This window comes from Bos grunniens, chromosome 8 (genome assembly GCF_055505025.1).
Source record: "Bos grunniens cultivar Pamir isolate PY7600 chromosome 8, Bosgru_T2T1.0, whole genome shotgun sequence".
Taxonomy (NCBI): Eukaryota; Metazoa; Chordata; class Mammalia; order Artiodactyla; family Bovidae; genus Bos; species Bos grunniens.
Genome location: NC_141172.1, coordinates 53049159 through 53075400, shown reverse-complemented (window position 1 = coordinate 53075400; position 26242 = coordinate 53049159). Strand labels below are relative to the sequence as shown.

The window sequence follows — 26242 nt, the reverse complement described above, 5'->3', positions numbered from 1 at the left end:
ACAGAAAGGACACCCCAAACTCAGCAATTTAACCAAGATGAAGAGACAGAGGAATACCCAGCAGATAAAGGAACAGGATAAATGCCCACCAAACCAAACAAAAGAGGAAGAGATAGGGAATCTACCTGATAAAGAATTCTGAATAATGATAGTGAAATTGATCCAAAATCTTGAAATCAAAATGGAATCACAGATAAATAGCTTGGAGACAAAGATTGAGAAGATGCAAGAAAGGTTTAACAAGGACCTAGAAGAAATAAAAGAGAGTCAATATAAAATGAATAATGCAATAAATGAAATTAAAAACACTCTGGAGGCAACAAATAGTAGAATAACAGAGGCAGAAGATAGGATTAGTGAATTAGAAGATAGAATGGTAGAAATAAATGAATCAGAGAGGATAAAAGAAAAACAAATTAAAAGAAATGAGGACAATCTCAGAGACCACCAGGACAATATTAAATGCTACAACATTCGAATCATAGGGGTCCCAGAAGAAGAAGACAAAAAGAAAGACCATGAGAAAATACTTGAGGAGATAATAGTGGAAAACTTCCCTAAAATGGGGAAGGAAATAATCACCCAAGTCCAAGAAACCCAGAGAGTCCCAAACAGGATAAACCCAAGGTGAAACACCCCAAGACACATATTAATCAAATGAACAAAGATCAAACACAAAGAACAAATATTAAAAGCAGCAAGGGAAAAACAACAAATAACACACAAGGGAATTCCCATTAGGATAACAGCTGATCTTTCAATAGAAACTCTTCAAGCCAGGAGGGAATGGCAAGACATACTTAAAGTGATGAAAGAAAATAACCTACAGCCCAGATTATTGTACCCAGCAAGGATCTCATTCAAATATGAAGGAGAAATCAAAAGCTTTACAGACAAGCAAAAGCTGAGAGAATTCAGCACCACCAAACCAGCTCTCCAACAAATACTAAAGGATTTTCTCTAGATATAAAACACAAAAACAGTGTATAAACTCGAACCCAAAACAATAAAGTAAATGGCAATGGGATCATACTTATCAGTAATTACCTTAAATGTAAATGGGTTGAATGCCCCAACCAAAAGACAAAGACTGGCTGAATGGATACAAAAAAAAGACCCCTACATATGTTGTCTACAAGAGACCCACCTCAAAACAGGGGACACATACAGACTGAAAGTGAAGGGCTGGAAAAAGATTTTTCATGCAAATAGGGACCAAAAGAAAGCAGGAGTAGCAATACTTATATCAGATAAAATAGACTTTAAAACACAGGCTGTGAAAAGAGACAAAGATGGTGACTACATAATGATCAAAGGATCAATCCAAGAAGAAGATATAACAATTATAAATATATATGCACCCAACACGGGAGCACCACAATATGTAAGACAAATGCTAACAAGTATGAAAGGAGAAATTAACAATAACACAATAATAGTGGGAGACTTTAATACCCCACTCACACCTATGGATAGATCAACTAAACAGAAAATTAACAAGGAAACACAAACGTTAAACAATACAATAGACCAGTTAGACCTAATTGATATCTATAGGACATTTCATCCCAAAACAGTGAATTTCACCTTTTTCTCAAGCGCACATGGAACCTTCTCCAGGATAGATCACATCCTGGGCCATATATCTAGCCTTGGTAGATTTCAATTTTTTGAATTCATTCCAAGCATCTTTTCTGACCACAATGCAGTAAGATTAGATCTCAATTACAGGAGAAAAACTATTAAAAATTCCAACATATGGAGGATGAACAACACCCTGCTGAATAACCAACAAATCACAGAAGAAATCAAAAAAGAAATCAAAATTTACATAGAAACTAATGAAAATGAAAACACAACAACTCAAAACCTGTGGGACACTTTAAAAGCAGTCCTAAGGGGAAAGTTCATAGCAATACAGGCATACCTCAAGAAACAAGAAAAAACTCAAATAAATAACCTAACCCTACACCTAAAGCAACTAGAAAAGGAAGAAATGAAGAACCCCAGGGTTAGTAGAAGGAAAGAAATCTTAAAAATTAGGGCAGAAATAAATGCAAAAGAAACAAAAGAGACCATAGCAAAAATCAACAAAGCCAAAAGCTGGTACTTTGAAAGGATAAATAAAATTGACAAACCATTAGCCAGACTCATCAAGAAACAAAGGGAGAAAAATCAAATCAATAAAATTAGAAATGAAAATGGAGAGATCACAACAGACAACACAGAAATACAAAGGATCATGAGACTACTATCAACAATTATATGCCAATAAAATGGACAACGTGGAAGAAATGGACAAATTCTTAGAAAAGTACAACTTTCCAAAACTCGACCAGGAAGAAATAGAAAATCTTAACAGACCCATCACAAGCATGGAAATTGAAACTGTAATCAAAAATCTTCCAGCAAACAAAAGCCCAGGTCCAGAGGGCTTCACAGCTGAATTCTACCAAAAATTTAGAGAAGAGCTAACACCTATCCTGCTCAAACTCTTCCAGAAAATTGCAGAGGAAGGTAAACTTCCAAACTCATTCTATGAGACCACCATCACCCTAATACCAAAACCTGACAAAGATCCCACAAAAAAAGAAAACTACAGGCCAATATCACTGATGAACATAGATGCAAAAATCCTTAACAAAAATTCTAGCAATCAGAATCCAACAACACATTAAAAAGATCATACACCATGATCAAGTGGGCTTTATCCCAGGGATGCAAGGATTCTTCAATATCCACAAATCAATCAATGTTATACACCACATTAACAAATTGAAAAACAAAAACCATATGATTATCTCAATAGATGCAGAGAAAGCCTTTGACAAAATTCAACACCCATTTATGATAAGAACTTTCCAGAAAGCAGGAATAGAAGGAACATACCTCAACATAATAAAAGCTATATATGACAAACCCACAGCAAACATTATCCTCAATGGTGAAAAATTGAAAGCATTTCCTCTAAAGTCAGGAACAAGACATGGGTGCCCACTTTCACCATTACTATTCAACATAGTTTTGGAAGTTTTGGCCACAGCAATCAGAGCAGAAAAAGAAATAAAAGGAATCCAAATTGGAAAAGAAGAAGTAAAACTCTCACTGTTTGCAGATGACATGATCCTTTACATAGAAAACCCTAAAGACTCCACCAGAAAATTACTAGAACTAATCAATGATTATAGTAAAGTTGCAGGATATAAAATCAACACACAGAAATCCCTTGCATTCCTATACACTAATAATGAGAAAACTGAAAGAGAAATTAAGGAAACAATTCCATTCACCATTGCAATGGAAAGAATAAAATACTTAGGAATATATCTACCTAAAGAAACCAAAGACCTATATATAGAAAACTATAAAACACTGGTGAAAGAAATCAAAGAGGACACTAATAGATGGAGAAATACACCATGTTCTTGGATTGGAAGAATCAATATAGTGAAAATGAGTATACTACCCAAAGCAATTTATAGATTGAATGCAATCCCTATCAAGCTACCAACGGTATTCTTCACAGAGCTAGAACAAATAATTTCACAATTTGTATGGAAATACAAAAAACCTCGAATAGCCAAAGCTATCTTGAGAAAGAAGAATGGAACTGGAGGAATCAATCTGCCTGACTGCAGGCTCTATTACAAAGCCACAGTCATCAAGACAGTATGGTACTGGCACAAAGACAGAAATATTGATCAATGGAACAAAATAGAAAGCCCAGAGATAAATCCACGCACATATGGACACCTTATTTTTGACAAAGGAGGCAAGAATATACAATGGATTAAAGACAACCTCTTTAACAAGTGGTGCTGGGAAAACTGGTCAACCACTTGTAGAAGAATGAAACTAGACCACTTTCTAACACCATACACAAAAATAAACTCAAAATGGATTAAAGATCTCAATGTAAGACCAGAAACTATAAAACTCCTAGAGGAGAACATAGGCAAAACACTCTCCGACATACATCACAGCAGGATCCTCTATGACCCACCTCCCAGAATATTGGAAATAAAAGCAAAAATAAACAAATGGGACCTAATTAAACTTAAAAGCTTCTGCACAACAAAGGAAACTATTAGCAAGGTGAAAAGGCAGCCTTCAGAATGGGAGAAAATAATAGCAAATGAAGCAACTGACAAACAACTAATCTCAAAAATATACAAGCAACTCCTACAGCTCAACTCCAGAAAAATAAATGACCCAATCAAAAAATGGGCCAAAGAACTAAATAGACATTTCTCCAAAGAAGACATACAGATGGCTAACAAACACATGAAAAGATGCTCAACATCATTCATTATCAGAGAAATGCAAATCAAAACCACTATGAGGTACCATTTCACGCCAGTCAGAATGGCTGCAATCCATAAGTCTACAAGCAATAAATGCTGGAGAGGGTGTGGAGAGAAGGGAACTCTCTTGCACTGTTGGTGGGAATGCAAACTAGTACAGCCACTATGGAGAACAGTGTGGAGATCCCTTAAAAAACTGGAAATAGAACTGCCTCATGATCCAGCAATCCCACTGCTGGGCATACACACTGAGGAAACCAGAAGGGAAAGAGACACGTGTACCCCAATGTTCATTGCAGCACTGTTTATAATAGCCAGGACATGGAAGCAACCTAGATGCCCATCAGCAGATGAATGGATAAGAAAGCTGTGGTACATATACACAATGGAGTATTACTCAGCCATTAAAAAGAATACATTTGAATCAGTTCTAATGAGATGGATGAAACTGGAACCTATTATACAGAGTGAAGTAAGCCAGAAAGAAAAACACCAATACAATATATTAACGCATATATATGGAATTTAGAAAGATGGAAACAATAACCCTGTGTACGAGACAGCAAAAGAGACACCGATGTATAGATCAGTCTTATGGACTCTGTGGGAGAGGGAGAAGGTGGGGAGATTTGGGAAAATAGCATTGAAACATGTATAATATCATGTATGAAATGAGTCGCCAGTCCAGGTTAGATGCACGGTACTGGATGCTTGGGGCTGGTGCACTGGGACAACCCAGAGGGAGGGGAGGGGAGGGAGGAGGGTGGAGGGTTCAGGATGGGGAACGTGGGTATACCTGTGGCGGATTCATTTCAATATTCGGCAAAACTAATACAATATTGTAAAGTTTAAAAATAAAATAAAATTTAAAAAAAAAAGATAGATTAAAAATAAATAACTGTTGTAAGGGGGAGGAGATTATATAAGCAGAGACTTTGAAAGGCATGGTTTCTCCTAAAAATAGCTATAGCTTCTGTGTAAAGGAGACCAGAACCTTTTGTGACACAAATTTGACCACTTTTTTGATTGTTCATAACTAAAACTAATGTTTCCATCCCAAAGTAAGTAAATGTTAGTCACCCACTCATACCCGACTCTTTGTGACCCCATGGACTGCAGCCTACCAGGCTCTTCTGTCCACGAGATTTTCCAGGCAAGGATAATGGAGTGGGTTGCCATTTCCTTCTCCAGGGGATCTTCCCGACCCAGGGATCAAACCCGGGTCTCCTGCACAACAGGCATATTCTTTACTGACTGAGCTACAAGGGAAACCCAAGGATAGGGTTTAAAGGCTGTATGTAGACTGAACTTGTCCACCAAACCATTTCTACTGACTAATTTACAGTCTCAAATGCTGAGAACTCTTTTGGGGAAAGAAAAGAAATGTAGTGAGTGGGACTTCCCTGGCGGTCCACTGCTTAGGACTTCGCCATGCAAATGTGGGGAGCGTGGGTTCCATCCCTGGTCCGGAGCTAGGATCCCACATGCCTCGTGGGGCCGAAAGACCAAAACATAAAACAGAAGCAATATGGTAAAAAATGCAATAAAGACTTTAAGAACAGTCCGTGCCAAAAAAATAAATCTTAAAAAGTAAGAACATGAGTGCTGAATGGCAGATTTTTTAATTATTTTCAAGACTTGTAGTCAGTCCTCACATTAACAAATCTGAAGAACTGGACTGCAGTTTGGTTGTGGGTTCTCAGCAAAGAGAAACCAAAGGGCATTGTTACAGAAAGGCCAAGTTCTTCAGTCAAGACCCCTTGAAGAGGCTAACTATGATGATTTCATGTCTGCCTGAAATTCCAAAATTAGTCATATTGTTTTTCTTAAAGGGCCAGCTACCCTTAAAGTTGGAGGTCTCTAAAATACATGAGATACAGAGTTTCATCAGTCATTTAAACCTTTCTATTAATAAACATGTGTTGATTAGGCCCTTTTCTAGGAATAAGCTCTAGTAGGAAAAACCATATATGTGGTCAGTGGCTTCCTGGGGATGAGGACAAGGGCATATACACCAGAGTGAAACAGGCTATCTCTCCAAGGGCCCTGTTTTTCCTGAGGTTACTGTATTAACATAGAGACTGAGACATTTAGACATTTCAGAAGGACTTAGGTCATATTTTAGTGATGTGATCTTTCAGCACATCAAAACCAAGGGGGGCAGATGAGATGGTGCTAGGCAGGATGACCAACTTTCCCAGATCCCATCGTCTTGTATCACAGATAATTTTCCTCTGTGCTCCTATAATGATCACATCTTAGCCCCACAAACAGGGAGAGGATTCCAACTGCACAGAATAACAGGAGCTTAGAGATGATAGAGATATAGATAGATGTATAAATGTATAGAAATATGTCAACCATCTATGTGATCCTGGGAAATAATCCAAAGACACACCCAACATGACCCCATGGATAATTTGTGGTCTATTTTTACTGTTGTTAGGATTTATTTCACCTACAGCCATCTCCTTACCGAACGTACTAGCCATGAAATCACCCATTAAGCCCCTTAACTCAATCTTTTTTCCTTTTACCCCAAAAGAAGTGTAACCCCATAAACCACAGGCTAACTACCTCCATAATAGTTGCTAGACACAGAAATGAGACATAGCCTTAGAGACCATCTCCAGGGCAGGATAGACTAGCAAACCCAGACTGTGCAGGATTCAATCCCAACAGCGACACCATGTGGCAACAAGAGAAATGGCAATAGTATCAGTTCAGTTCAGTCACTCAATCCTGAGTCTTTGTGACCCCATGGACTGCAGCACGCCAGGCTTCCCTGTCCATCACCAACTCCCGGAGCTTACTCAAACTCACGTCCATCACATCGGTGATGCCATTCAACCATCTCATCCTCTCTCGTCCCCTTCTCCTCCTGCCTTCAATCTTTCCCAGCATCAGGGTCTTTTCAAATGAGTCAGTTCTTCACATCAGGTGGGCAAAGTGTTGGAGCTTCAGCTTCAGCATCAGTCCTTCCAATGAATATTCAGGACTGATTTCTTTTAGGATAGACTTGCTGGATCTCCTTGCGGTCCTAGGGACTCTCAAGAGTCTTCTCCAACACCACATTTCAAAAGCATCAATTCTTTGGCACTCAGCTTTCTTTATAGTCCAATTCTCACATCCATACATGACTACTGGAAAAAAACTTAGCTTTGACTAGACAGACCTTGTTGACAAAGTAACATGTCTGCTTTTTAATATGTATAAGGGCAGGACAGACTCAAGTTCCTTCCATGTTATCAGCTTGCAAGGGTGAGTGTCAGATGAGGACCAGCACAGACCACAGACCACATCCCCCACTCCGTCACCTTGACCTGAGCCAGCCTCTGTGGCCCTTGTACACATTCACAGGAGAGACTGAGCTTCTGTTGTTGATAAAAGAGGTAGGAGCACCAGCATTATTTGGGAAGGTTATATTATCATGCTCAAATTTATAGAAAAATCTTTCTTTTCTACTTCCTGAAAGAGATAGGAGATCAATTCAGCAACCCACGACACAACAAAAACATGAAATAAGCAAACACAAAACAAAACACACAAAACAATGCCTTGCACGCACTGTCAAGACCCCTTCTCCCATTAGTGCTCCCATCTCCTTCAAACACCTTTCCAGCATCACTGCCACCTTCAATCCCCACTGCATTCCTTGTTCCCCTCTCACACCTCATCTCTTTCTCCTGCTAAAATATTAACTGCTAATTAAGGTGTCAAGTGATAGTAATGACTTCACTTGAAGACACCTGGGAGAATTAGCATTTTTTAAAATGACTTAGAACTGCCTCCCTCCTGTTGACACCTTAGGGGGCTGTCCTGCGAGCAGTCGCCACCCCTTCTTTCACTGCCCCCTCGTAAGGAGTGAGATGAGTAAAGGTTTGGCGTTCCACCTCTGAACAATGCCATCCTTTGCACTAAATGACTCTGGCCCCATGACGCCTGGTGATAGATACTCTGTGCCTAGATCTTTTAAATGAAAATTGTTTAGAATCACTATTCTTCTTTTTTTTTTTTTTTAAGTTCAGCTGTCCTGGTATCTTCTATTTAGAAATTTTTCAGATGGATAAAATCAAGATCTCCAGTCAATTGGTCAGAATTGCCCCAAAGAGCTCAAAAGCTTATGGAGAGAACACTCCATATCAGTGCCTAGGACCGAGAACCCTAATTATCACTCTGCAATTTGCTGGGGAAGACATAGCAGCAGAATCCACAACTTCTTATTTTCATAGGAATTTTCCTATTTTGATCCGAGTCCCCCAGCCAAGGATAGAGGATGATTTCAGAGAAATATGGAGCAACTCTTCTTGAAAACTGTCCAGATTTTTCCCTTAATACCCAGCATTTTATTGAAGGGTTTATATGGGTATCTCACACCACCAACCTGAGGCCCCATGGAACAAAGTCTGATTTGTCCTCCCTTGGTAGGGATTCATTAATGTTTGCTGAGTGAATACACAAATGACAAATAAATGAAAAAATGAATATATGTGGCTTCTGATAACAAGTGGCAGGCAGTGGGGGGAGAAAGGTGTTCACCAATTTAATCTTCAAAATATACCAACTACCACATGTAAAATTTGCAGGACTCCCTGCAATAAGATGGAGAAGGCAATGGCACCCCACTCCAGTACTCTTGCCTGGAAAATCCCACGGATGGAGGAGCCAGGTAGGCTGCAGTCCATGGCATCGCGAAGAGTCAGACACGACTGAGCAACTTCATTTTCACTTTTCACTTCCATGCACTGGAGAAGGAAATGGCAACCCATTCCAGTGTTCTTGCCCGGAGAATCCCAGGGACGGCTGAGCCTGGGGGGCTGCCATCTATGGGGTCGCACAAAGTCGGACACAACTGAAGTGACAGCAGCAGCAGCAGCTGCAATAAGAACATACAAGCTTGGTCAAGGGGGCATGGCCAGGCAGTACTGTGATAAGAAAGATAATTCCATGATTTGAAAATGAATTGTCACTATGCAAACATTTACGGAGGAATAAATAATAACAAACTTCTATATACTACATTTCCCCCTGGAGAAGGGAAAGCCAACCCACTCCAGTATTCTTGCCTGGAGAATCCCAAGGACAGAGGAACCTGGTGGGCTACTGTCCATAGGGCTGCACAGAGTTGGGCCAACTACATTTTAGGATGTTGCAGACTGTGTGCTTTGCACAAATCAGTACATTGAGTGTACTTTGCCTGAGAGCTAGAGATGAACTAAGAATTCTTTACCCACACATAAAATATCCACAATGTGTTTATGCCCGAATTATGTATAATGGCTTGAAGTGTGTTCCCAAATGTTCATATGTTGAGGTCTTAACCCCCAAGTACTTCAGGATGTGACTATATATGGGAATAGGACCATTACAGATATAATAGGTCAAAATGAGGTTTTACTGGAATAGGGTGAGCCCCTAATCCAATATGATTGGTGTCCTTATAAGAAAATGGAAATTTGGACACAGACACATACACTCGATATACATCCACATCATGGAAGATAAAGGCAGAAACCAGAGTGATGAGCCAGAAACCAAGGAACACCAGAGATGTCCAGTAACCTCCAGAAGCTAGGTGAAAGGACTGGACTCTTCCTCAAAGCTCTAAACAGAAGCCAACCCTGATCACACCTTTATCTCAGAGTTCTAGCCTCTAAAACAATGAGAAAATACATTTCTGTTTCTTTAAGTCACCCAGTTTGTTACAGCAGCCTCAGAAAACTAAGACACAGGGCTATCTCTTGCTCTTGCCTAACTGTCTTATCTCATCTCTCCTACCTCTCAATTAAATGGCCCCATGAATACAAATACCACCGATGCAATGGACATGAACTTGGGGAAACTTTGGGAGATAGTGAGGGACAGGGAGGCCTGGCCATGGGGTGGCATAAAGTCGGACATGACTGGGTGACTGAACAGCAACATCAACAACATGGATACAAGAGTAGTTTCTCAGTGTATATCAGCCTGGATACCTTGCTGCTGCTGCTAAGTCACTTCAGTCGTGTCCGACTCTGCGACCCCATAGACGGCAGCCCACCAGGCTGCCCCATCCCTGGGATTCTCCAGGCAAGAACACTGGAGTGGGTTGCCATTTCCTTCTCCAATGCATGAAAGTGAAAAGTGAAAGGGAAGTCGCTCAGTCGTGTCCAACTCTTAGCTACCCCATGGACTGTAGCCAGCCAGGTTCCTCCATCCGTGGGATTTTCCAGGCAAGAGTACTTAGGCCACCACAAAACCAAGTTGCATCCTCCCAAGGGGGGCAAAGTGTCCACCACATTGTATTCCCATGAGCTTCTTTTGAGACACCAGAATGCTCACCGTGTTCACTCCTGCTTCAAGCTCCATAATGTGTGTGCCAAGTTTAATCAGCTAGGCATCCTCTACACAAGCAAGAGCACCTCTCCATCTAGAGAGGCAGTATTATTTTCCTGTACCTGACTTGAATAACTAAGAATCCTTCAGGAAAGTTTAATTTATAAAGCATACAAACCCAGACATTTCCTGGAGGACAAGAGTCAAAGACAGAAGTGTTCCTGTGAAAAGATGAGCGACAGATGGGAGTCTGTCTACAGAGTGGAGACACGAGGAGATTGGGCATTTGTGATGGATCAATGCCCAGAATCAAGCCTACATCAATATTCCAGCCACAGGCTTTACAGCTGACCTAAGTCTTCTTATCTGGGACCAACCATCCCAATGAAATCAACCCAGCCCTCCATCACCCTTCTCTCCTCATATTCCCAACAAGAACCCACCAGAAAAAGGGCACTTCAGCCACTTGCTACTTACTTGACCACATGAGGATCGGTCAGTCACATAAAGGAGGACCTCCATATGGCAGGAATGGTGTGTGGGACTAAGGATAAGAAACAAAAATCCTGCTTTTCATAGACATTATTCTAAAGGGGAGAAAGAATAAGCAAGAAACATGAATAAAAACAGAATGTGTTTAGTTCAATTCAGTCGCTCAGTCATGTCCGACTCTTTGTGACCCCATGAACCACAGCATGCCAGGCCTCCCTGTCCATCATCAACTCCCAGGGTTTTCTCAAACTCATGTCCATTGACTCGGTGATGCCATCCAACCACCTCATCCTCTGTCGTCCCCTTCTCCTCCTGCCTTCAATATTTCCCAGCATCAGGGTCTTTTCAAATGAGTCAGTTCTTCACATCAGGTGGCCAAAGTATTGGAGTTTCTGCTTCAACATCAGTCCTTCGAATGAATATTCAGCACCGATTTCCTTTAGGATGGACTGGTTAGATCTCCTTGCAGTCCAAGGGACTCTCAAGAGTCTTCTCCAACACCACAGTTCAAAAGCATCAATTCTTCGGTGATCAGCTTTCTTTACAGTCCAACTCTCACATCCATACATGACCACTGGAAAAACCATAGCCTTGACTAGACAGACCTTTGTTGGCAAAATAATGTCTCTGCTTTTGCATATGCTATCTAGGTTGGTCATAACTTTTCTTCCAAGGAGTAAGCATCTTTTAATTTCATGGCTATAATCACCATCTGCAGTGATTTTGGAGCCCCCAAAAATAAAGTCTGTCACTGTTTCCACTGTTTGCCCATCTATTTGCCATGAAGTGATGGGACCAGATGCCATGATCTTTGTTTTCTGAATGTTGAGCTTTAAGCCAACTTTTTCACGCTCCTCTTTCACTTTCATCAAGAGGCCCTTTAGTTATTCTTCACTTCTTCACTTTCTGTGGTATTATCTGCATATCTGAGGTTACTGATATTTCTCCCAGCAATCTTGATTCCAGCTTGTGCTTCCTCCAGCCCAGCGTTTCTCATGATGTACTCTGCATATAAGTTGAATAAGCTGGGTGACAATATACAGCCTTGACGTACTCCTTTTCCTATTTTGAACCAGTCTGTTGTTCCATGTCCAGTTCTAACTGTTGCTTCCTGACTTGCATACAGATTTCTCAGGAGGCAGGTCAGGTGGTCTGGTATTCCCCTCTCTTTCAGAATTTTCCACAGTCTGTTGTGATCCACACAGTCAAATGCTTTGGCATAGTCAATAAAGCAGAAATAGATGTTTTGCTGGAACTCTCTTGCTTTATCAATGATCCAGCAGATGTTGGCAATTTGATCTCTGGTTCCCCTGCCTTTTCTAAAAGCAGCAAAAACATTTGGAAGTTCACAGTTCACGTATTGCTGAAGCCTGGCTTGGAGAATTTTGAGCATTACTTTACTAGCGTGTGAGATGAGTGCAATTGTGCGGTAGTTTGAGCATTCTTTGGCATTGCCTTTCTTTGGGATTGGAATGAAAACTGACCTTTTCCAGTCCTGTGGCCACAGCTGAGTTTTCCAAATGTGCTGGCATATTGAGTGGAGCACTTTCACAGCGTCATCTTTTAGGATTTGAAATAGCTCACCTGGAATTCCATCACTTCCACTAGCTGTGCTTGTAGTGATGCTGTCTAAGGCCCACTTGACTTCACACTCCAGGATGTCTGGCTCTAGGTGAATGATCACACCAGGGTGGTTATCTGGGTCGTGAAGCTCTCTTTTGTATAATTCTTCTTGTGTATTCTTACCATCTCTTCTTAATATCTTCTGCTTCTGTTAGGTCCATACCATTTCTGTCCTTTATTGAGCCCATCTTTGCATGGAATGTTCCCTTGGTATCTCCAATTTTCTTGAAGAGATCTCTCATCTTTCCCATTCTATTGTTTTTCCTCTATTCTTTGCACTGATCACAGAGGAAGGCTTTCTTATTTCTCCTTGCTATTCTTTGGGACTCTGCATTCAAATGGGTATATCTTTTCTTTTCTCCTTTGCTTTTTGCTACTCTTCTTTTCACAGCTTCTTTTTAAGGCCTCCTCAGACAGTCATTTTACTTTTTTGTATGTTTTGAATGTGTTAGGGATAAGTGGTTAAAACTAGCGAGAGGAATTGGGATATTTAGCAGAAATTATTTGAAGAGTTTTGTTTGTTTTGCAGTTTTAGATGGAGCACTAAATGAAGATCTTATTGAGAAGGTGACATTTGAACAATGAACTGGAAATTGTGAGGAAGGAAGCCACAAAGATACCCAGGGGAAGAATCTTTCAGGCCAAGGGAACAGCAAAAGCAAAAGCTCTGGTGGATGTGAAAATTGTAACACACTATGCAAATACAAGCTAATGGTGTTACTGGAGAGTGAGGTAAAAATAAATATCTATTCAGCAAAATCTTTCAATTCAGATAAAATAGAAAAAGAAAAGAATTTAACATCTACTAAACTCATGACATTGTTCCTTTGCTCACTCTGCACACATATCAACATGAAACACAAGTATCCAAATTACATAAAGAAAATGAAGTTTCTAAGTAAGCTTGGTAGTGAGATTGTTTTCACAGCGAAGTTCAGCCTGACAGTGATACAAGGGTACAGAGAGAGACAAGAATTGTGCAGGAATAGTTGACAAAAATAAGGTTTCTTTCCCAAGTTAAAAAAATGAACTGAGTTTCAACTGTTGGAAATATATGAAGTAAATTTATTCTGAAATATCCTTGAATATAGACATAGAGCTGAAAGGTGGATTTCAAATCAATGCAAAACAAAGAAACAAAACAAAAAGACTGCGCAACAATTCAACCCCCCCAATACCCGCTAGAGGAAACAGACCGCCAGAGACGCTGCAGAACAGATGTCAGTGCCATGGCTTGAGAAGAAACCCCCCTTTTCTGTAAGATTCAGAGCTGACTAGCCCATCCCCCTTAGCAGTTACTCATGGCCTCCTATCTCCTGGCTTTAGGAGTGGTGTAGTTAAAATCTACCAATATCCAGCCCATGTTGCCAGGGTTGGTGAGTCTGTTTTTTCATTTGAGTAGTCTGTTTAACTCATGATTCTCATCATCAGGTGTCTTGTTACTGGAAAAAATAAAGTATTGTGGTTGTCTCATTTTAGGCTGTTGCTAGTGTGTAGACTGAACAGTTACATCAAAGACAGATATAGGGAATGAAGATTAGCAGGGTTAATAGTGGCAAAGATTCCCAAATATATTCATTTTTTAAAGTACATTTGTAACTTCACTGAGACTCTTCATGACAAATTTCTAATAAATAAAATATGTGGATACCTTCAGTGTATGTTAATAGTACAAACTAGACGTTTTTCCTATTATAAGAGAAACTGAAAATCCCTTTTGTGTGAACTCTGTCCTCTTGCTTGCTTTAGATGGGGGTGTGATTATGATGGTCTAAACAACAGCATTTGCTTGTTGCTTAAGCTGATTTACAACCAATTTTTATTAAGACCCTGCCAATCAAATAATCATTCACTTACTCATTTCCTTCACAAGGTAGAGAAAAATTCAACCATCCCTCCACAAAGGTTAGGTTTATCCTGCCCCTTGACCACATTTTCATACATTAGGCTTTCAAGCAGATAACAGCCTTGTATTAATACATGGTGGACCTCAATCAACGTAAAACAGCAATATCTGCACACCTCTTAGGGAGCTCTACGATATTAAAAGTTTTCATTACTTTTCTCACACTCTCTCTTCCATTCAGCAAAGCCTACCCTATGGGTGTATTTTTTTCCCCTCGAAATGTCTTTATGCCATATCCTTCTATTCTCAGACTGAAATTCATCTGTGTTTATTCCTCAAGCTCTTGCACTTATATATTTTATTACAACTTCTTCATAGCCTTTCCCATTCCCAAACCTAATCCTTTTCTTCTTTACCCTGAGGGCCTCTGCCAATATAACTTCAGGTGAGGCAAATGAAAATAGTAGCTTTTGCCTCAGGCTTTGGGCTTCCTCCACCAAAATTAAAACATAAAAACATTACATGGATATTAATATTATATTCCCTGCCCTGCAAACCTTTTATAACATTCCATGGTCTGTCAGTCAACAACATTTATTGAGTGTCCACTCTGAAAAGTTAGTTGGTGCCCTTCTGAGAAGAGACAAAGGAAGAAAGGGCATTGCTTTTTTTTTTCAACTAGTAAAAGTTCCACCTTGTTCTTCGTTTCCCTCTGCTTGTAATTCCTCTATTCCAGTACCTACTTCCAACCACTAGAGCAACACTTGCAATGTTTCATTCTTCTCGGGCACCCATTCTCTTGGCTTCCCAGAGAACTCTTCAGAACATTTAGGTCCAATCCATAATCAGCTATTATATACCCCATTAGATCCAGAGAAAAGGTCATAAAAGACGTAGTGAACTAACACCTGTAAACTCCATTGATGTGCTAGGAATTACTGCAGATACTTCACATTCCATATGTCATTTATTCCTCCAGAAGAGGAGGGATGTGCAAGACAGCAAATGGTCCCATCTTACATAGCTTATGAGTCAGGATCAGAAAGCCTAAGTAACTTGTCTGGGGTTTCTAAAAGTGGCAGAGGGGAGAGCAAACTCAGAGCTGGCTGATTTGGCAAAGCTTCCACAGGAGACAAATACACTGCAACATTGCAACTGGGCCAGAGAAAACGGCACGCCTTCTAGGAGAATTCTGAGTGCCAATTAAGAAATTCAGAGTATAAGGTGGACCACTGCCCTTACAGCATGTGCTTACTGATACATCACACTCTAAATAGCAGCAGAAGTCATCAGGGTACAGAAATACAGATCATGGGAAGAACAGACATGGGTACAGGGTACAGAAATACAGACATGGGAAGAACACAGAAAATCAAAATGGAATCTAAGTTAGCAAGGGCTTAAGGAAGAATGCAGGTGGATTTCAACAGAATAGGAGGGTTTCCTGGGAGAGACCCAGCACATTTTTGAGGTGGATGTTCTTGGGCAGGGCATTGGGAGTAGTTATAGCAGCTGTGACAACACTATTCTTGAGGGCAGGTTTCCTTTCCTACTAGAGGCTCCCCTGTATTATGGCCCATCTGGATGCTTCAAGGTTCAAGGGATTAACCACAACTACAAATGGCTTCATGAGAGTTAAGATGGTCAATATCTTGGTGTGTGGTGCTTCTGTTAATAACTCAATCTCAAGGCACCACTGTAACAACTAGCTATACCACGCAAAGCCCAGATGAGCCAAGGCAAAGCCACACGTAGGTACTTCATGACATAAGGAATTGGGCATCAAAACAGACTAAGTGAATGGGGGAAATGCTCACACAGCAACTCAAAAGGGAGAGATTATCTCTCCAAGTCACCACCCAAACCCTCTACTTCTGCATTTGTAAAATAAGGAGGTGGAGGGGAGAATCCCCTAAATGCTAACAGGGTCAGGCAGGTCACATGTGTAAGCAGCAATAGGAAATAGTAGGACCTTTAGAAAATGGATGCCTCATCTGAAGAGCAGAGCCACTCTCCAGTGAAGACAGTTGTGGACAAGTGAGAACAGATGTCCCATATTGCCAGATTTTCTCATCTTTCAGGGCAATCTGGAAATACATAGCTGTTGTATATTCACTGGAGTTTTAATTTGGCAACTAATAAGACATTTGTTGTGGCGGGGGAGGAGGGCGTGAGGAGGCTTCACCTGGTGGCATAGCTGGTAAAGGATCTATCTGCAATGAGGGAGACCCAGGTTTGATCCCTGGGTCAGGAAGATCCCCTGAAAAAGGGAATGGCTACCCACTCCAATATTCTCAAGTGGAGAATTCCATGAACAGAGGAGCCTGATGGTCTATAGTCCATGGGGTTGCAAAAAGTCAGACATGAGTGTTTGGCTAATACAAGACATTTTTATTGGTCAAAACTGAGCTGGGAACTGTTCCACTTGACCCATGGGCCACAAATTTGGATCCTCATCAAAGTTCTCCTTCATCCTGAATCTTCTTGCTCTTAACTCTCCTTGTTCTCAGTACAAGGTCTCCCATCCACTGAGGTAAGTTTGGGCCTTCATGACCTCTGTAAAGCCCAAGCAGCCACTGCCAGTCCTCTGAGGTGCCCTCTCCCAGTTCCTTGCATCTCATTTATCAGCTTTCAGTTGTCCTAATCTGAGCAGCTCAAATACATCCATACACTCTCTTCCCTCCCATGCTTTGAAAGTTGCTCAGTTCAATTTATTGGTAGAAAAAGGTCTGCTACACCTTTTTCAGGTTGTCACTTAAGTTCCAGTAGCCACCAAATCCAAACACATAATCATCAGTATCATAAACAAACCTTTACTAGGTACCTTTTACCAAGCTAACTGCCATATACATACCCTACAACCCAGTTTATGTTTCCATGTAGGTAGTATTATAAGTGATTGTCAGCACTGTCATCTGGGTCAGACTCCTCAGATTTGCATCCTAATTCCTCCACTTACTAGCTGTGTGACTTTAAACAAATCAATCAACTTTTCTGGGCCTCCATGGCCCCAACTGTAAAAAGGTAATTATAATCATATTTACAGCAAAAGTAGGTTGCAAGAATTAAAAGTTATTACATATACAGACCCTCCAAAATGATGTCTGTCATATTACATGCATTTGCCGGTGTTACAGATGCAGAAGAACTAAGGGACATGATTAGTACAGGCATCACCAAACGGGGATGCTGGTGAACAGAGATGGAGAATTAGAAGATAGAACAAAGCTCTGAGCTGCCTCACCAAATCTCACTGTTACCCTCCCTCCATCAGCCACACCTCCCCACAAGGTCATAGAAAGAAATGCACAAAAGACCGAGCAAGGTAGCACCGCGCTACTAGCCGGGCCACAGTCAGCAGGCCACTGAGGCTGGGGTGGGCCTGGCCTGAGGCTCAGGCTGGGTTTCCAGGCTCCCGTGTTGAACTCTGGAGAACTAGACTGGAGTACAGAGAGGACCCCTGTGGCCCAGCCTCTATAGCTACAAGTTGTCTAGAAATGAAATATATCAAAGGCAGCTATGCCTTCTTTCCCCTAAAACCAAACTTACAATACAGTCCCAGCTGGAGAGAGAAGGGCCTCAAACTCCATTCCACTACACACACACACACACATACACACACACAGCCTTCTAGAGGCTGCAGGTAAACAAGAGGGCTCTGGTTTCCACTGCACAGAAGGAAATTGGTATATGCAACCATGTCTGGTCTCTTCTGGATAGATAGAAGTTTCTGGAAGGCTTTTGGGATAAGGGAAGGGAGAGGATGCATGGAAGGCCCTCTCATGTCCCCAGGTTTCTAGACCAAAGAAACAAATTCTAAGGGAAATGTCAAGGCAGTCCCTCCCCTAGAGCTGTGGACACTTCACTGGCCTGGCACTTGGTCATCACTGTCTCTTCCTCCCTGGAAATTGAGTGACTACGTGGACTCTGACCCATCTTGGAGAGGAGGAAAGAAGGGAGGGAGGAGGCAGAGAGAGGAACCTTTAGGTCCTTCCAGAGGCCAAGGGTAAACAATAAATGCAGGAGTGACCCTGACATCTCTTTGATCTTCAAGTTCCCCTGTGTGTAAAGTGAGGACCATAATAGTAGTTAGTTCCTTCTCGCTCTAATACTCTATAAGCTCTAAGGCCATGAGCTCAAGTATAAAAGCCATATATATGACTGTAACCTTAGTCCTTAAAAGAAGCCCCAACAAGCTGAGTCGCTGAACTTCGTCCACCTAATTTTACGCCTCGCTCCCTTTCAAGAAGTGCCTTTACTGTACTCCACTCATGTTCCCTGAAGAACTTCAAGCACCCACACAGGGAGCTTTAGGATGTAAAACTCTGAGTCAAGCAGAAAATCACTTCTGAAAACGAATTCTCTGGGTCCCGAGGAAGAGGGCATGGCACTGGTCAAGGGTGCAGGGACTTTAGGTGCCTCTGACCTGCTGAATCAATTACCACTTGTTCTGTGATTCTTCATGTTTATTCTCAACTCAAATTCCACCCAGACGTTTCAGAGTTAGCAGAGCATGTAAAGGGGGGTGTTTTTCACCTGCTCAGACATTTTTCAGATGCTTTTTGTGATTGGATAACTTAAACATAGCTTTGTTTTAAGCCTTCCAACGTGCTGTGTTATTGATGGGAAAAGGAAGTTGACAAGAATGGGAGATGTTTCCCTCATTTGGCTCATACATGAAAGGATGGGGAAGACCTGAGGTTTTTAGTTAGTTTACCAACATGAGTATGGCCCCTAATGAAAGAAGCTGCTCAAAGCATCACACACACACACACACAATGGCTTCATGTGGGACATAAAAAGGACAGAATCACCAATGCAAAGTCTATGTGACAACCTCGGTGGTTTCCAGCACAAGGACAGTTTTGGGTTATAGAAAATTTTTCTTTGCAATGGAAAAAAAAAATTGAGAGCTGGCTGTAATTTCTGATACACCATATTGCGAGGCTGTTATTCAGAAAACTAAACATATGTATATATAATTTTTCAAACAAAAATGTTGTTGTTGTTTTAAGTGTAAAGCCCACAGCAGTTTCATTTGTTATAAACATTGAGCCTAATCCAGAGTTGGGGGAAATTACTTTTTCTGCCACAGGAAGTCTAACTTCCTTGAGCTCTGGAACATGCCTATTTTCAAAATTACAGTCTCTCTCCCTTTGGACCCCGGGGAAATATGAGAATGGGGAACTGGCTTTGGATCTTTTCTCACAAAAATTACAACATTTTAGAGAGCAAGGAAGGATTCTGGAATAATGCTTAGAATCAACTCACTTTTTTCCTCCCACTTAAGGGCCAAAAAGAGGAGAAAATAAAGTGGGATGGATGTCAGAAGAAGGGTATACGATTTATTTATTTATTGCTGCTAGTAAATAACTTTTATTGCATACTTACTATATGCTAGTCCTGATCGGGGCACCTTTATGCATGTTTACTCATTTAATCCATACAACAACCTCCTGAAGCAAACGCTATTATTATACCCATTTTACAGATGAGGAAATTGAAAAATAGAGATGTTAATTTTCTTAGTAAGGGAAGAAGATAGAAGGCAAACCTGGGCAATGTGTCTGCACATTTTTAAACACTACAGATTTAAATCAGGTACCCATTAGGTGCAATGCTAAGACTTCACTAGGTGCTTTAAATTTATCATGTCATTTAATCCTCAGAGCACTGCAGGTTTCCACACACCCAATTTATAGATGAGACAGATCAAAATACTAAGTAACTAGACAAAGAGTAAGCAGCAGAACCAGGATTTGAACCCAGGCTTGAGAGATTCTAAAATTTATGTGAAATTTTATGTCAAGTACCCTGGGCTGGGGAGCTAGGAATTCATAGAAAACATAAGACATGGTCCCTGCATGCCCAAAGATTACACCCTATCTAGAGAGGAAAACAGATAAGGAAAGATGTTATAGTACAGTGTGATCATTGCAAAGGGCCCTGTTTTGTAAGCACTTAACTTAGAACTCAGAGTTTAACAATAGCATCTTATTCATCTTTATAGTTGTCCCATTCAACATATATCCTGGATTAGAACAGATCTGTCACGTTTATTTGGATGTTCTTCTAAAGTGAAGAAGCAATTCCAGGCAATCTATGATGCATCTGGGGACAAAAAGGAACAGAACACAAATTCTATCCCCACACTTGCCCAACAAAGCAAGTTTAGCTTGAGTTTTTCAAAATAAACTCAGTAGTGTTGAGAGATTAGAAGAGTTACTTAAATACAAAGAACTCCAAGACAGCATTGAAGAGTGAAAGAAATAATGGGAGGAGAGGAAACAGGGAGTCCTACCAACTTGGTCCTTGGGACCAGATATTTCATTATGTTTCTAAATTTGGTCCTGGAAGTATAAGCAGAATTAGGAATACATATTCTGTCTGTGTGGATGAACACTGGTCCTTCTGACTTCAAGGTGTGAGTCAGAGGGTGAAAAGGGAGTGGAAAACGTACATATCTGCTTGGATGATTGATGATGGGGAAAAAATCCCATTTTTCATAAATTATGGGCCCTTTTTTACTGCTAGTAACGCACAGAAGATTAAAGTGAAGTCTATATTTCACAAATGGGAAGACCAAGTGATTTAAAACCTTTGTTATAATGACCTACTTTGGAGTGAAGAATCAATTTCTTTTACAGCAAGTATCTGTTAATTTAGGGAGAGAGGGAGGCAGGAAGTGCATGGACTAAGCAATCGAGAAAAGGAGAAAAAAGGGAGAGAAAAAATAGTTTAGGAAGTCGAGTAGGGCTTCTCTCACTGTTTTCATACATTGAGCAGTTTAGAGGTCATTTTGCATAGAGCAAAGAGGACAAATTTTGGACTCTCGTTTTCAGTCATGGCTCTGACCCTTAGGTGATGTATTAGTTTCCTGTTGCTGCTGTAACAAATTAACACAAATTTAAAGACTTAAAGCAACACAGATGTACTATCTTACTGTCCTATGGGTGTGGAGTCCAACACTGGTCTCAGAGGCCTAAGAGAGCTGCATCCCCTCTGGAGGCTCTAGGAAAGAAGCCACCCTCCATCTCATGACTCATGACCCCCCTTCATCAATAAAGCCAGCAATGGCCAGTGGTGTCTCTTTCATATCACATCATTTTGACTCTGTCCCCTTTTAAGGGCGCTCATGACTACTCTAGACTGACCTAGATAATCCAGAGTCATCCCCCTCTCCTTCTGTCTGCTGCTTAGTAACTCATTCTATCTGCAAACCTAATTCCCTTTAGCCACGTTACCTAACAAATCCACAGGTCCTAGGGCTTAGGACGCAGACATCTTTGGGATAGTGGGAGCATTATTCTGCCTACCAAAGGCGCTGGGCCTTGGCAATGTGGCTGCAAACCTGTTTATTCATCTATCAAATGGGAATTTTAAAAATGCCTCATAGAACATCTGCAAAAATTCAATGATAATCTATCTGTAACACATCATGGGGGGCGGGGGGTGTGGGGTGTGGAGGGCTGTCAGTAACTAATGCCTGTCACAGCAATATCTATAAACCCTTTCCTAATGACCCAAGTAGTCATTTAACAGTATAAGTGAACAACTCTATTTTATGCTTTTTTTTCCTCCTTTTTCATCATATCAAGCTCTTGAATGTTTCTGACAAGCCATCTTCAGCATAATGACATCCACATGCCCTCACAGCCAGGCACAGGCCTGGCAGGAAACAGCAAATCTGTTTCCCCTTAAGCCAAGGGACTTCTCCCACCTTTGCTTTCTACACAGAACACTGCATGGAGTCAAGGGGAGCTGAGGAAATGGAAAAGAATTTCAAGTGATATCTTAAGTGATTTGGCTTCCCTTGTCACATGAGAAGCAATGAGATCTCCCTGGTAGGAGCCCCTTCACCTATCAGCAGGTCTGACACCCACAGGTGACCTGCCAGGATGAACGGCAGTGTCTTACATTGGAAATATGGAAAGTTCTAAATTGTAGGGGAGAAAAATAAGAGAGTTACCAAACACAGGCAACTTTCTCCTTGCAGTGTTACAGTGAAGTGGCTCAGATATTGCCTGTCATCCACACAGCCCACCCGAGCAAGCCCCACTATGGTGGAGCTCAGCATTGCTGAAGTTCTGCCAGGTGCCCACCAACTAACTAGATCCTTCATTCTACTCTGACGGGGCCTGCCAGAAATCCAAGGGAATTTCTCCAAGGAGCTAGGCAGCTGCAAGATTCAGTAGAAGATAAACAGCTTTTGGAGATTCAGCCAAACCACAACTTGTCAGGGATCCGAAGTGAGGAGTTTCTCTCTGGTTCCTGCAAAGCTGGTGACCTCTAACAAGCACTTCCAGTTCAAATCATTTCTGCTCCCCAAAAGCATCAATTCTAGGACTAGTCACTAGTACACAGGAGCCCAGAACTCTAGGGATCTTAACTGCCCATGGCTCTCCTGACAGGGAGGACCTTGTCCTATTGGCTCCAACCACTCAGCCTTTTGGTACAGGGGCAGAGGCCTTCCCATCAAATCACTCCGCTTTTTGTCGGGTGAGAATGAGTGTTTCAGCTATGGTCATCTGCTGAAATGGAACAGACCTGGAACTCAAACTACATCTTCTTATCTTGTAGCTTTTTCCCACCACGCCAGGATGCCCATTCAAATCAAAGAGGAGGAGGAAAGAGAAGGAAGAGGAGGATGAGGAGGATGAGGAGGAAGAGGAAAGGAAAAAAAGAGAGGGAGGTACTGGGGAGAAGAAGAGGAAGAAGCAGGAGCAGCAGTAGCAGCTGCTGCCCAGACAAGAACATGCTCCAGCCAGTACAATACATACAGTAATAGGGGTGCTGCTTATAAATATTTGGTGTCATTCACCTTTGACAGGATTAAAACATTGGGTGTTTCCATAATCCACTGATAGTCTATTCTCTTAGAGAAAACAAACTCTCCAAAATTATCTGCACCCTGTCCCTGCCTTCTTACCTATTCTGGAAGGTTCAGGGAAAAGCAGCATTCCATGGCGACTGCAGCTAGCATCCTGGGAGTCTGAGAACTTCTCAGAGTGGCAACAGTAGTAACGGGTGAAGGCAGAGCCCTCAAGGCAAACACACACACATACACCCTCACACACACACACACACACACACACACACACACACACAGAGGCATATCCTCAGGCAGCTGAGGTTACATCCAGAAAAGTGAGAGGCAAAGATTCCAGGGCAAGAGGAGTGTTGGCCAACCAGCTGTGCATCAGAGGACAAGTGGCTATCTCCCTCTGATGCATGTGTGGAAGAATGGAGCAGACAGAAAACAGCGTACTGTCAAAATGGCATAACTCTATGCAATCGCTGAGACTGCTAATGGAGCTACAAAAAGAAAACACACACACAGTCCTGTGAAATATATAACCTAACACTGCCTTAGGAATTTTTGTACTCCTCTGTAATCCATCGCAGCAAGGATTCCATCACAACTATTATCCATCCATCAGGAGCACCACAGCCATTGGGTTGGGGGGACCCAGCACCCAGGGAATTCACAGCCTCCACTCCCTGAGGTGACTCCCCCGATCCCCTGCAAGCTATAAACTGGGAGCTCATTCAGGAACAACCGACTAATGAAGCAGGCATTTAGTGGCGCCTACCTGCTAGAGGATGGGGGTGGACAGGGCACTATTCTCCAGTGTGTCTGGGAATTCATTTGCATTATGTGCACAAAGCTTGAAACACAGGGCCAGCCCTCAGCAAATTCCTGCTAACTAAGCAAAGTCTTGCCTTCCTCTCACACATGAAAGGCCCTGGTAAGGTCCCAGTCCTAAATTCCCCTATGCAGCTTCCATTTCTTCCATCCATGAAATAGACATTATTAAGAAGTTCTGAACTGAAACTCCAAAACTTCCATCACATCCTTCCCTAGCCTATCAATATAGGGGCGGAAGAGGAACCGTGAGAAAAACTAAACAAGAGAGGGGAAAGAAGAAAGGGAGAGAAGACAAAAAAGACTGAACATGACTATACCTTATACCTCCTTACCTATTATCTTATTCATCCTTGCAACAACCCTAACAAGAGGTTTATTTACTCTCCTTTGACAGATAGGGAGGAAAAAAGACTCAGATAGCTTGGTTTGTCTCTCATGAGATAATTTTATACTGTCCTTATTTTCTCAGAAAGTCAGCTAAAGCTAAGGACGATAGGCTTCAATCACCCCCCACATTCTCAAAAAGAGTAGATGGAACCATTCCTGCAGCTCTTGCTCAGTAGTGGAGCCCACCACATATTTCAGCCTGTGTACTCAGAGCTGGAAGCTGGCTGAGAAGCAGAATGGGTCAGAGAGTCACCAGCCTGACCAGGAGGTCTGCAGGATAGGGAGCTGGAGGGCCCCATCCTTAGCTGGAGGCAGGAGAGCCAAAGAAACTCATTAGCCCACCCGGGTGCAGCCACACCAGTGGGGTGCAACTTGAGAGTGCTAGCGAGGCCTGGCATTTGTTCCCTGGTATCAGGAGCTTAACAAACCATGATGCGGTTCCTCTCAAAGCCAGAAATGCCGAGAATTGTGAAGGTGGTGGGGCTTCAGCTTGTTCTCCCTGCACATCATGACAAAGATGTGTGGGCATCCCACCGGTCCAGTGCAGGCTGAAAAGGGGACCTGGCCTTTCCTGTCTGGAAAGGTAAGAAGATTCCAACAACTAAAAGGCTAAGGGCCAAGGTAGTCCACCACAGACAGGACTTGAGGGAGGATTTAAGAGAACACCACCAAAATGCTATGCACGGCAGGGGTCCCCGTGAGACGCCTCTGAAGGCTCTGTGGATGCCATGGAGGATAAGATAGGTGCCACAGGAGCCGAGGGAAAATGACAAACAGGGCCAGCCAGGTAGAGACTTTGGTGTCTTTTCTTTCAACCTTGCTCCCTAGCCCAACTCTGGAGGATCTAAATGACAGGGGGGAATAAGGAACAAAGTAGAGGGATGGGGCTTCGCTGGTAGCACAATGGTTAAGAACCCACCTGCCAATGTGGGTTCAATCCCTGAGGTGGGCAAATCCCCTAGAGAAGGACATGGCAACCCACTCTACTTTTCTTGCTGGGGAAATCCCATGAACAGAGGAGCCTTGCAGGCTACAGCCCATGGTGGCATAGAGAGTCAGACATGAATGAGTGACTGAGCATACACACAAAGAATTACACAGGATTCTGTAGTGTACATCAGTCCATTTCCATATAGTTTTTTCCACTACTGGGTCAAAGCTGGTGAGCTGAGCACACCTTGGCTGGCCAACTTAGCAAAAGACACCAACAAGTACAGCTGACCCTTCAACAACACAGGGGTTAAGGATACCAACCCTCAACTTCTACAGTTGAAAATCTGAATATAACCTTACAGTCAGTCCTTCATAGCTAAGATTTCTCATCCTTGAATGCAACCAATCATGGATGATATAGCAGGAGAGTAGGTATTTAGTGAAAACAAATCTGCAAATAAGTGGACTCACACAGTGTAAACCTATATGCTCAAGGGTCAACTGTACTCAGACTCCTCCCTTAACCAAACTTAGACTCCTCCTAGCCCTCTGGATGAGGCTGAGACCTTGGGCTAATTTTAGCAAGAATTCTGCCACATCAGTTTAGTCAGTATCCTCCACCCACATCGGACAAAATTCCTCATCCCACACCCTTGATAGCTAAATCCTTGACCTGCCTTTCACAAGAGTCCT

The 26242-nt window shown here is 41.9% G+C and overlaps 1 protein-coding gene across 22 annotated transcripts in view; it reads right to left on the bottom strand.

Annotated features, from left to right (window-relative positions):
* LOC147367073 (GTP-binding nuclear protein Ran-like) overlaps nt 1-26242 on the bottom strand; it is a 462878-nt gene that overhangs the window by 264314 nt on the left and 172322 nt on the right. For 2 of the 22 annotated variants that reach the window (XR_015169797.1, XR_015169785.1), the window contains exons 5-6: nt 11097-11163; nt 5875-9180 (exon numbers count right to left, since the gene is read on the bottom strand). The exons of 18 other annotated variants lie outside the window; for them this stretch is intronic. The gene's annotated coding sequence lies outside the window, so the exon portion shown is untranslated. Of the gene's footprint in view, nt 1-5874; nt 9181-11096; nt 11207-26242 lie in introns of those variants that run through there. 2 more of the 22 variants (XR_015169783.1, XR_015169789.1) reach the window with 2 other exon arrangements.